This window comes from Equus przewalskii, chromosome 8 (genome assembly GCF_037783145.1).
Source record: "Equus przewalskii isolate Varuska chromosome 8, EquPr2, whole genome shotgun sequence".
NCBI lineage: Eukaryota > Metazoa > Chordata > Mammalia > Perissodactyla > Equidae > Equus > Equus przewalskii.
In genome coordinates, this window is record NC_091838.1 from 40,728,080 (window position 1) to 40,739,135 (window position 11,056).

Genomic DNA, 11,056 nt, shown 5'->3' on the forward strand with positions numbered 1-11,056 from the left:
ACTTTCTGCTGGGAGAGGAGTGGTTTGACTATGAGCCACATACTTTGCATTTTAAGAGGAACTACTTTGTTCCTTGACTAACAGCCATGAGAAGGGAGAAATGAGATTCTTTTCACAAACAGGAAAAGTAGAAAAGAGAAAGAGTATCCTGAGAGGGCAGTCTCCTTATTGGTACAATGTGTATAATCTAGTCTTTTCAGTCCCAAGATCAGAGAGGCATGAAAGCTCAGGACATCCCAACTTACTGAGAGCAGAGAACTTCAAGTGTGACATGAGACAATGAACAGAGTAATGGCTTTCCACTCTGCTACATAATGAAACTACTCCAAGAGCTCTAAAAGTGCACTGATGCCTGCGTGTCCGGTCCTTTTGCCGTAAGCATCTTTGCCTCAAGCGGTTTTCCTGCAGACATTTCCACCACACAACTAATTGGCCATGAGGCAATTTTGCTGTAAAAGATAAAATAACTGGCTGACGGTTTTGCTTTTATTATGATTTCATTTGGTTACAAGTGGTTTTCATAATGAAACAAGAAAAAAGAATAACAAAATTTAAAAGATTTGACTGCACAAAATGAAAGTACAAAATATTTGAATACAAATATTTGAATGCTTAAATTTGTGTAGTTTCATAGCAATACTGTGCAAAGAACACAAAGATTTTCTTTTGTGAGTTGTTACCTAAGCATCTTTCTTTCAAGTCTCTCCTCCATAGTGGTATATGTTTTTTAGTTTGTTTGTTGATTCATCTTCTTTTTTCAGCATCGCACTTTTTTATTTTTTGCTAAAATGTCTTCCTTCATTAAAAGAGGTATCAGTTTCACCCAAATACTAGGTTGCATATTTGTAACCAAATGAAAACAGTCTCCTAGTATGTGTAAAGACTAAGCAGTTAAGCATGAAAGTATGTGGTTATATATGTTGTCATTAGTTTTATATAAGATAAACATACTTAAATAATTTGCATTACCAAACCATTTGTATTTCAACCCATTAGTCTTTGTCAAGTAATCTTTTTGCTACTAAGTCCAAAAAGATAAAGAAACTCACTAAGTCAGCAGTTTTCAAACTTTAGTAAGCATTAGGTTCTACTTCAATAGATCAGGTGTCTGTTGGACAGTAAAATTTGAGAACCACTATTTGTTTCTTCAAGTGGAAATACCTGGAACTGGCTGACTCCAGTCCATCTGCTGGGTAGAGTGTGACATGTAAGTGGAAGGCAGGCAGGCTGAGGGAGTTTTTAATTGTCTCTCTAGGCTTCAGGTTACACAGTTACACTTCATACTCAAACATGAGCAGTAGGTGATTGGGTGCAGCCAGGTGCGTGTTATCTATTGCCACAGTAATAATGTGTAACAAACCCAAAACCTCAGTAGCATTTCACAATAAGTGTTTATTGCTCACATGTCTGAAGTGGTTGGCTAGATGGCTAGATGACTCTGCTTATCTTGGCTGGACTCACTCACATATCTGAGTGTTGGCTGGCTGTGAGCTAATCTAGGATAGCCTCAGCTGCGATACCTGGAGCAATTCAGCTCTAATCACATCTCTGATCCTATCCCTGTGTCTCTAGCAGCTAGTCAGGCATATCCTCATAACCAGGACAGATGGGCAAGACTAAACAAGCCTGAGCACACGTGCGCTTTCCAAGCTTCATGTTTACTAACCTCCCATTGTCCTAAACAAGTCACATGGCGCAGGCCAGCATTTTTTACTGGGATGAGTAGAATGGAATAGCAGAATAGAACAAAACAGAACAGCACAGCACAGCACAGAATAGAATAGAAAGGATCAGAGTCCTTCATCCATAAGGTAAGTATTGTTTCATAAAACCTTTGATTGGAGTATGTGCATGTACACATATACACTAGATCCAACAAAAATATATTCTTACTCTAGCTTAAGACTGCCAGCCCTGGTGGTCTAGTGGTTAAGATTTGGCACTCTCACTGCAGTGGCCCAGGTTTGTTTCCGGTCAGGAAACCGCACCATTCTTCTGTTGGTTGTCAAACTGTGGCGGCTGCCTGTTGCTGTGATGCTGAAAGCTATGCCATTGGTATCTCAAATACCAGCAGGGGAACCGATGGTGGACAGGTTTCAGCAGAGCTTCCGGACTTAGACAGACTAGGAAGAAGGACCTGGCCACCCACTTCTGAAAAAACTTGGCCATGAAAACCCTGTGAATAGCAGCAGAGCTTTGTCTCATATAGCACCAGAAGGTGGGAGGATAATGCAAAAAGACCAGGCAGCGTTCTGCTCTGCTGTATACAGGGTTGCTAGGAGTCGGAATTGACTTGAAGGCACTAACAACAAACAAAAAGATTTCAGACAGAAATTTGAAAGCCACTGCTTTTCGGTTTTTTGGCTTTTGGTGAGGAAGATTGGCCCTGAGCTAACATCTGTGCCAATCTTCCTCCATTTTGTATGTGGGACGCCACCACAGTGTGGTTTGATGAGCTGTATGTAAGTCCACTCCCAGAATCAGACCCTATGAACCCTGGGCTGAAGAAGCAGAGCATACAAACTTAACCACTATGCTGACAGGTCAGCCCTTGAAAGCCACTGTTTTAAAGGATACTGATCTAAAGTAAAACTTTGATTTCACGTGTTCTTCATCCTTCATTCTTACTGCTGTCAGTGGAAAGCTCTGACTGCGGAGCACTTCAGCAAAAGAGTGAAAACTAGATCTTCACTAAGCAGTGTCCAATGAGCAAGGAGGCAATTTATGGAGCAGTGAACGTTTATCTTGCTTGTGTAAGGCAAGGTCTCAGACCTCAAAGAAACTTCCAGATTGCCGTAATAGCATAAATTAACACATAAAAAAAAAATTAGAAGTCAAATTACTAAGTCGAATGGGTTATAATCAGGCAATAATTGAATGATAGAGTTTGAAAACAGTGTTAAGATAAAATAACTCCCAAACACATACTGATAATCCACTCAGAAGCTAATTTTTTTTTTTTGAGCTTCTACTTTGCACCAGGGACTTAACAACAGCCCTGTGAAGTGGATATCATGGTTATCATCTACTAGCTATGTGACTTGGAGCATATTATTTAATCTCTTTAAGTCCCCATTTCCCTTTGTGTAAAAATGGTAACCATAATACTCATTTCACAGAATTCCTGTCAAGTGCTTGGTACAAAGTAGGAGCTCAAAGAGAAAGGCAGTATGCCCTTTATTTGTCTTTGTGACCCCCACAGCACTCAGCAGGGACCCAGCTGAGTGCTTAACTAGTCAGTTTGGAGAAAATGGACTGTACTCTCCAGAGCCAGGCATGTTTCCTTTGGATTACCTGGCCCCTTCTGTCAAGAAAGTCTCCTGTGAAGGCAGCAATTCTATTTCAATAGACAATTTATCTCCCCACGTCAAGACAGAACAGTTGATTATTCAGCTTCCTTGGAAAGTTTCTTATCTCCTTTACCACTGCTAATGTTGTCTGAGATAATCTCCTTTCTCTTCTTGCCTCAGAAAATAAGGCTTTATGACTTTTCTTAAGCTAGGGCTCTGTGCTTCTTGACTGGCCTTTGACATCAAACCTTAAGTAGATCATTTTCTATCTTCCATAGATGGTTCCAAACCAGTCCTTAATGAACAAGAGTCTCATTCCACCAACCCAATAATGTCTTTCCCCAAGACAAATTGATTCTTCTTGTGCATGTTTTCTGCCTTTTCATGAAAATATATTTATGGAATTGTTTGTTTCACTGTCTTCTTTTGCAGAATAATAGCACAATTTGGAAATGTTAAATTTCTTTAAGAATTCAAATGAAAATACTTAGCCTTGAATAATAAATAAAATATACCATGGTTGTTCAATAGAACCTATAGAAAAATAAACATACTTTTTAAAATGTTAAGAGATAAGGTAAGTCTCTTTACCTGTTTTTAAATATTAATTTAACAAGTTAATATATCATTTTCCTCATGTAGTTTTTATATCTCTTTAAGTATTACACTCTTCCAGATTCTTTTAAGAATGTAATCATTCTCTTTAAAAACAATCTGATACTGATTCTATCTATTTCAAATCAAATAGCCGTATATGTAAAGAGAAGTGTTTCCTTTGGTTTTGGGATTAATAATAACTCACATGCAGCTGGGTTCAAAATGAGGCAAACATTTTGGAAGCAAGAATGTATTTTTAAGAATTTTAGGATCCAAATAAATCTGGAGATGGGACTTCTTACACAAAATAAATGGTTCTGCTCACTAATAAGACAGATCAAGTATGCCTTAGATACATATATTACACAACCAAATTACATTTATATGTAGGAAATACATCATCCCACTTGCTATTATTTGCATTGCACATATTTGCTTTGTCTTTTAAAGGACATAATTTTACAAGAGACCTGCATGCAAGGATGGGAGATGACTCTTCCAAATGGAATTCATGGAAGATCTGAGCTACAAGATTGCTATGATTCTAGGGAAAACCATGCAATTGAAAATTTCAGCACAGAATCAAAATAATTTGCAATCACAACTCATTTCAGTAGAAACTTAACTGTGGCAAATATAACATTTATGGTCTTGAGCACTTCTGAGTGACCCTAAAATTCCAAAACATGTCATCATTTATAATGTTGGTTATATGTTAATTTGAACTGCACGTATTATAACATGGTCTTACCCAGAGCAACAACAAGAGAAAAGGGTATGAGGAATCAGGTGGCAGGGAGAAGAGCTTTGATGGAGCATGAGGGCACTGAGCTTGGCTTTGTTGTTCTCTTATCTTTGAATGTAAAGAGATCATTTAATTTTTTTTTAATTTTTTGTGTGTGAGAGAAAGATTGCTGAGCTAACATCTGTTGCCAATCCTCCTCTATTTTTTTTTTTTTTTTTTTTTTGCTTGAGGAAGATTAGCCCTGAGCTAACATCTGTGCCAATCTCCCCCTACTTTGTACGTGGGATGCCTCTACAGCATGGCTGATGAATGGAGTAGGTCCACACCGGGGATCTGAACCCACAAACCCCAGCCTCCAAAGTGGAACACTCAGAGCTTTAACTACTTGGCCAGGGAGCTGGCCCCGAGGTCATTTAATTTTGAGTAACACTTTATAATGTTTTATAAGGGAAATCATATTCCAGAGGAGTAGTAATGAGATTATAACCCTTGAGAATGTCAATAATCTAGTCTGTTAAATAACAACCTGAGAATCTTACGTTACATTTCTAATCAAGGGGTCCCATACCTGCAGAATATTGCCTCCCAGGTGGCACTTTAGCTGCACCTTCAATGAGCCAATCCAATAGTCTATTAGACTGACAGCTTCTGGATGGTGCAGCATGTGATACCACCAGTGAATCTCATGATAATGGGCCCACTCTTCCATTTCCTTCATTGTACAAATGCTATGGATCAGAGAAGCCTCCAGGTAGTGGTGCTGGCTGAAGTTCTGTGGGCAGGAAAGGCAAACTCATTTGGAATAAGTATTTATTCCTGTTAGAGCAAATCTTTGATCTTTAGCTCTTCCAGGATGAAAAGGGCCCAATGTAATCAACTTGTTACCAAGTGGCTGGTTGGTGTCTGCTACTTGTGAGGAATAGCGCCATGTCAGAGGCTCAGCCTTGAGATGTGTTCCTGGCGGATTGGACACTCAGAGCTGGCAATAGCAATATTTGCTTTCATAAGTGGGAATCCATAGGTAGCTTTCAGCTCTGCCTCTGTGACCTCTGCATTCATGTATCCAGTCTGCAGTTCTGAAGTGGCCAATGACAAAGGCTGACTAATGTCAAAGGCTGTCAAAAGGCTGTCAAATGTCTGAGTTGTATTGTCTACTTGATTGTTTTAGTGCCACTTCAATGGTATATGCTACCTGGTAAACATTAATTAACACATGATGCAAACATCACACTTCATACCAACTTCCTTCCGTATGTCCATCCACAGACTTCTACCTCAGACTCTATCTCTTTCCTTCCAGGCCCTTGATCAAACTGGCCAGGCCATTCATCACCCAGATGAATGGACCATTCCTTCTTACTCATAAAGTAGATGACTAGCTACACCGCTCAAATCTCTACTATACGAACATTTTTTTCTCAACATTATCTTCCAAGGCCACCCCTGCTTTTGGCTGTACTGCTTCTGCCATCCATTTTTGGCTTGAGGCCAATCCATGTGTAAATGAACATCAAGCTTATCCTCCTCTTTCAATTGGTTCTTTGCACCCCTCTTCCCAGCTCAATCTCCTCGCAGGTTTGAGCTGAGGGATAGGTAATGTGCAACCATGGCGGGTAATATGGGGGTCTAGGCCACCCATGCCCTCTGGTCCCCGATCTTGTATATACCATTTCCATCTTACTATGGATTGCTGCTGGGTCCGCACAACTTTATGACTTGATGTGTTCAACAGAATCCATCTCATGACAAGCAGTTCTTGATGCATGGTTACTAGGCCTATTGGACTGTATGACCCAAATGACAGAGCTGCTTACACCACAGTCTGAACCTGCTGCAGAACTCTTTCCTGTTCCAGGCCCTTCTCAAAACTGACAGCCTTCAGGATCACATGATATGTGGGCTGAAGCAGTATTCCTAGATGTGCAATGTGTTCCTCCAGTACCTGAATAGGCCTAGTAGGCATTGTGCTTCCTTCTTTGTGATAGTGGATGAAGATTAAAGCAAGTTGTCTTATATTTTGGAGGATATGCCCCAGCCTGCCCCTAGGACCACTGGACTCCTGAAAACTGTACCAAAGTGGCAGGTCCCCAAGTCTTGGTAGAGTTAATCTTCCACCCTCTCATCTTAGCACTGAGGTCTCCTCTTGCACACCCTGCCTGATCAGCATGATGTCAAGAATGTAATGAATCAATTAGGGTGTCCCAACAGTCTAGATATTTCAGACTATATTATGGAAGAGGGTAGGAGACTTAACCTAGTCCTGGGGCAAAACTATAAATGTATTTTATTTTCCTACCTGTGAATGCAAATCGTTTCCAACCTCTTCCCTGACAGGGAAAGAAAAGAATTCCATTACCAAATCAATGGCTGCATAATGTGTAACAAAGGCAAGTTATCTGCTCTAGTGACCTAGATCCACTCTGCCACAGTCTCTGCAAGCAAGGCTACAACTTGATTGAGCTTGTGATAGTCTACAGTCATTCTCCAGAATCCATTCAGTTCCTGCAGGGGCAGGGGCTGGTAAATTAAATGGAAATATGACGGGGACCACCACCCATACATCCTTGAAATCCTTAAAAGTGGCAGTAATCTTCACCCTCCCTCGCATAAATGTGATATTGCTTTTTATTTACTGTCTTGGCTAGGGATGTGGGTAGGCAATTTCAATGACTTCCTCTTGGCCTTCCCCATTCTCATAGCTATTACCCCACAGGCTAAGGATAAAACTTCCAAGTTTGTCAATTCCACTTATATATTCAGGAACTAGAGAACAGACCACCTGGTGAGTCCACAGACCCAGGGGATCCATGGAAAGCTGGACTTTGGCCAGGATTTCATTTATTATATGCTCTTCCTATACCCCGAATCTAACAGTGGGACCATAATGATGCTTCAGGTCTCCAAGTACAATGTTCAATCTGGTGTCTAACAATCCCTGAAACATCCTGGTGTTTCCTTTTCCCATTGTACAATCGCTCAAATAAATAGCCATAGGTCCCATTGTGTAAGTGATGCAGGCTCGGCAAGCTGAGGAGTTGAAAGATTTCTTGGACTCTCAAGTTCCGGTAGTAGTGCTCCTTTATTCAGAGACTAGCAAGGAATAGCATGGGGAGAGGACCCATAGGCAGTAAAGAGCTGCAATGGGTTGAGGGCTGGGCTAAATTTATAAGGCATAGGTATGTGAGTTACTTCTTTATCAGACAAAGGAAAGATTATGTTAAAAAAAAAGTCATTAAAATGGTATCAGTGCAGGTGGGGTCTGGTTATTGGGTGGTCCTATGACTTTGGATAAGAATCAGATCGGATCAGGTCAGGATGTCCTATGCTTCCCAGAGGTTGATATAGATCGGTATGTAGGGCAGGACGCCTTGGCCTTCTCTCCCTGGGGCATCCTTGATCCTCATCAGAAGGGCTAGGGGAATCATTACCATATATATTTATTGCGGTGATACAGAATCCTTCACACTGGAATGCCTCCACCTCTTCTGAAACTGGTTCTTGGTCTGAAAACTGGCTCAGGTCTGAGAACTGGAAAAGGGATTGTGACTTCTTACTGGGATGACCACACTCGGTTTCCTGCTCTTCCATAATTGTTTTCTGTGATTAAACGTATGCATTAAGCAATACCTTCTTTGACTCCTCTTCTATTTTAGCCCTAGCAATGTTATTTCTATTATATTAACTATCCCTCCACAACTTTCTGTAGATTAAGCCTACTTGGCTGCTACTCGATCCTGGCAATTATCCAAAAAATTGCAACTCCCCTCCCCACCCTCACCCCCTGGCTTCTGGCAGTTAAATGCTACCACATGGCCTCTAGAGCTTTGGAGACCCATAATCCTCATTAGTATCAATGAGCCAAGCTCTGTGACAACCTCTGCTACCATCACCTTTTGCCTACAGAGGATAGCCATGTGGAAACAGACGAAGACCACCCAAAGGATAAGAAAGAGAGGCTGTTTATTCAGAGCTCACTACAGCAAGGGAGATAGCCACCATCACTCATGTTTGGCATAGACTCAAAGGCAGGTAGGGGAGTGGAAAAGCTTTATAGTTGACAAATAAAAATGGCAAGCAATAGCATATATTGGAGAATATGAGGAAGCCATTTGGTATAAACCTAATTCGGCCTGACCTTGTCTTTCCAAAAGGGCCTGACCGTGGCGTTGAGCATGCATTGTATATCTGCTTTAGAGATTCCCCATGGCAAGAACAAAGGCCCTTGAGATAAAGGTGACTTTCCTCCCCACGTTGGCATTTCTTTAAGAGTTAAGCCTCTTTCCTTAGGCTAGGAACTGATTGCTGCGCTCAACTGTGACCACCCAGCTTAAGCCAATAGGCTTGCCTCCTGCTACACCCTCTGAGATAGCAGACCCACTACCTGCTGTGTCCATCAAGCACTGTGCCAACAGGGCAATCTTGTGACTATTGTGGGAGGGACATTTCAATCATATGTGAAATGTCCTGTATGGGGGTATATAACCACTCTGTATACCTCACTTCTTGGGTGCCCTTTCTTCCTTTGGGAAGAAAGGCCCCAGGCCATGGTCCTCAGATTTCAGCTCAGAATAAACTCACCCAAATTTTCGTTTATAGATTGGTTATGGATTATTTTCTTTGACATAGTGAAAATAGAGAGGGTTTCAGGTATGTTCTGATTGTAGGTTATTGGCATGGGGAAGCTGGAGGCAGGCTAACTAGAAGCAGGTCATCTTATGAGATCAGTTTGGGGAGGTTATTTGGCTTTCTGTGGTTGGTCTTGAGTTGGAATCAGGGGCAAAAATAAGGAAAATGCCCTTTATTGGCTAGTCCTGACAATTCTGGGCCAATTGCTGCAAAGTTGTGGTTTGGCTTCCCAGGCTGTTTGCAGCAGAGGTTGCAGTTGAGAATATTTGTATCTTTTGTCCCTCAGCCACCACTGAACTTCCCAGTGATGTTGATGTCTCTCTCACCTGGGCTTGGTGTGTTCCTTGGCCTTCCCTATGGAACATACTCCTCAGATGGGTTTTCTGGTCTTGCATAATTGATCTATTCTAGAATGCCCATTTCCCTAAGCCTTTTAGTCTCTTCTTCCATCATCTGCCACAGTAATTCAGGCATTTCAGCTGTGGCCCATTGTTTTTGGTGGGCTCTTAGGGTCTTTACCAAGGTATTAATTCCTATATCTTGAAAGAATGTCCTCAAGTTTATACACTCACTCTTATGCAGTCTTATTTCCAGACCTCTTGATGGAGCAACCTCAAATCCAGTCCCCTGGGTACTCCCCAGCTCCTATCAGTCAATGCTGGCTAAATCTTGCAGCTCCCTTTCTTCTCTTATCAGGCTCAGCATGTCCCCAGCTGGGTTTTGCTGCAACTTACCCCTAATTATCAACCCAGTAGTCAGGAGAAGTGGCAAGGGCAGATCCTAAGGGGAAGGGCTATTGCCCTGCAGAAAAGACATCTCCACAGTGTGTTCCCACTAGGAGGAGTTCTGTCTTTTAATAGGAATGGGTGGGCCATCGCTGAAACTCTGAGGGCTCAATGAAATATGGAGAGCCAAAATCTTTGGGGCTGTCAATCTACATGTCCCCATCTCACACGTCAGAGTTCCAGGCTTTCCCAACCAGAACCCTGGTCTTGGCATAACAGACCTTTCATTGATCATTCAATCATCTTAGTAGCTTGGCAACAATTAAATCTTGAGTTTAGTCTTCAGCTTGTTCTGCTCATGCACTGGGGGAAATAAAGGACTCTACAAACCACAAAGAGATTTTCTGGCAATATTCAATTGTTTGTTAACTGCCCCCAGCTTTACATTATGCCTCTGTAAGTCATCAGTGAATCTTAGTAACAACCGGAAGTTCCACTAGTTTTAGCAATTGGATGTCATTTTGTGCCAAAGTATCTGTGCCCCACGTCTCATTGGAACTAGTCCCCAAAACATATCTTACCTCCTGCTTTCCTGGACCACTCCTGCTACCAACAACGTCCATTGGGACTTCTGGGATGCAGATACCAAGATGGAGGTAAGAGTGTGAGAAGCTTATGGGATAAGGGTATGGAGCAAAGAGGGAAGGAAGAAAAAGTGGGCATGGAGGGCTAACTATGTTGCAGACCTGACAAAGTTTCAGCCAACCCAATTAGGAGCTCCACATTGGGCAGATAAGATCAGTCATTGGCTGGGGACTGCCTGGGAAGCTGAGGTGAATCTGAAGTTGCTAAGAGCTGGAGAATTGTCAGTTAATTGCACTTCTTACAGCTGAACAACAAGTTCTCTGTTCAGGCCGATCCAAGCAGCAGACCTCCACGCTGCACATCATCCAAGTCTCAGCATTTATATTTCTTTTCTTTTTCTTGACTTGCTTTGTTGACTATAACTTCCAGACAAATGTTAGTTAATAGCAGGTATCTTTCTCTGACTTTTTTAATTTGATGGGAGCACC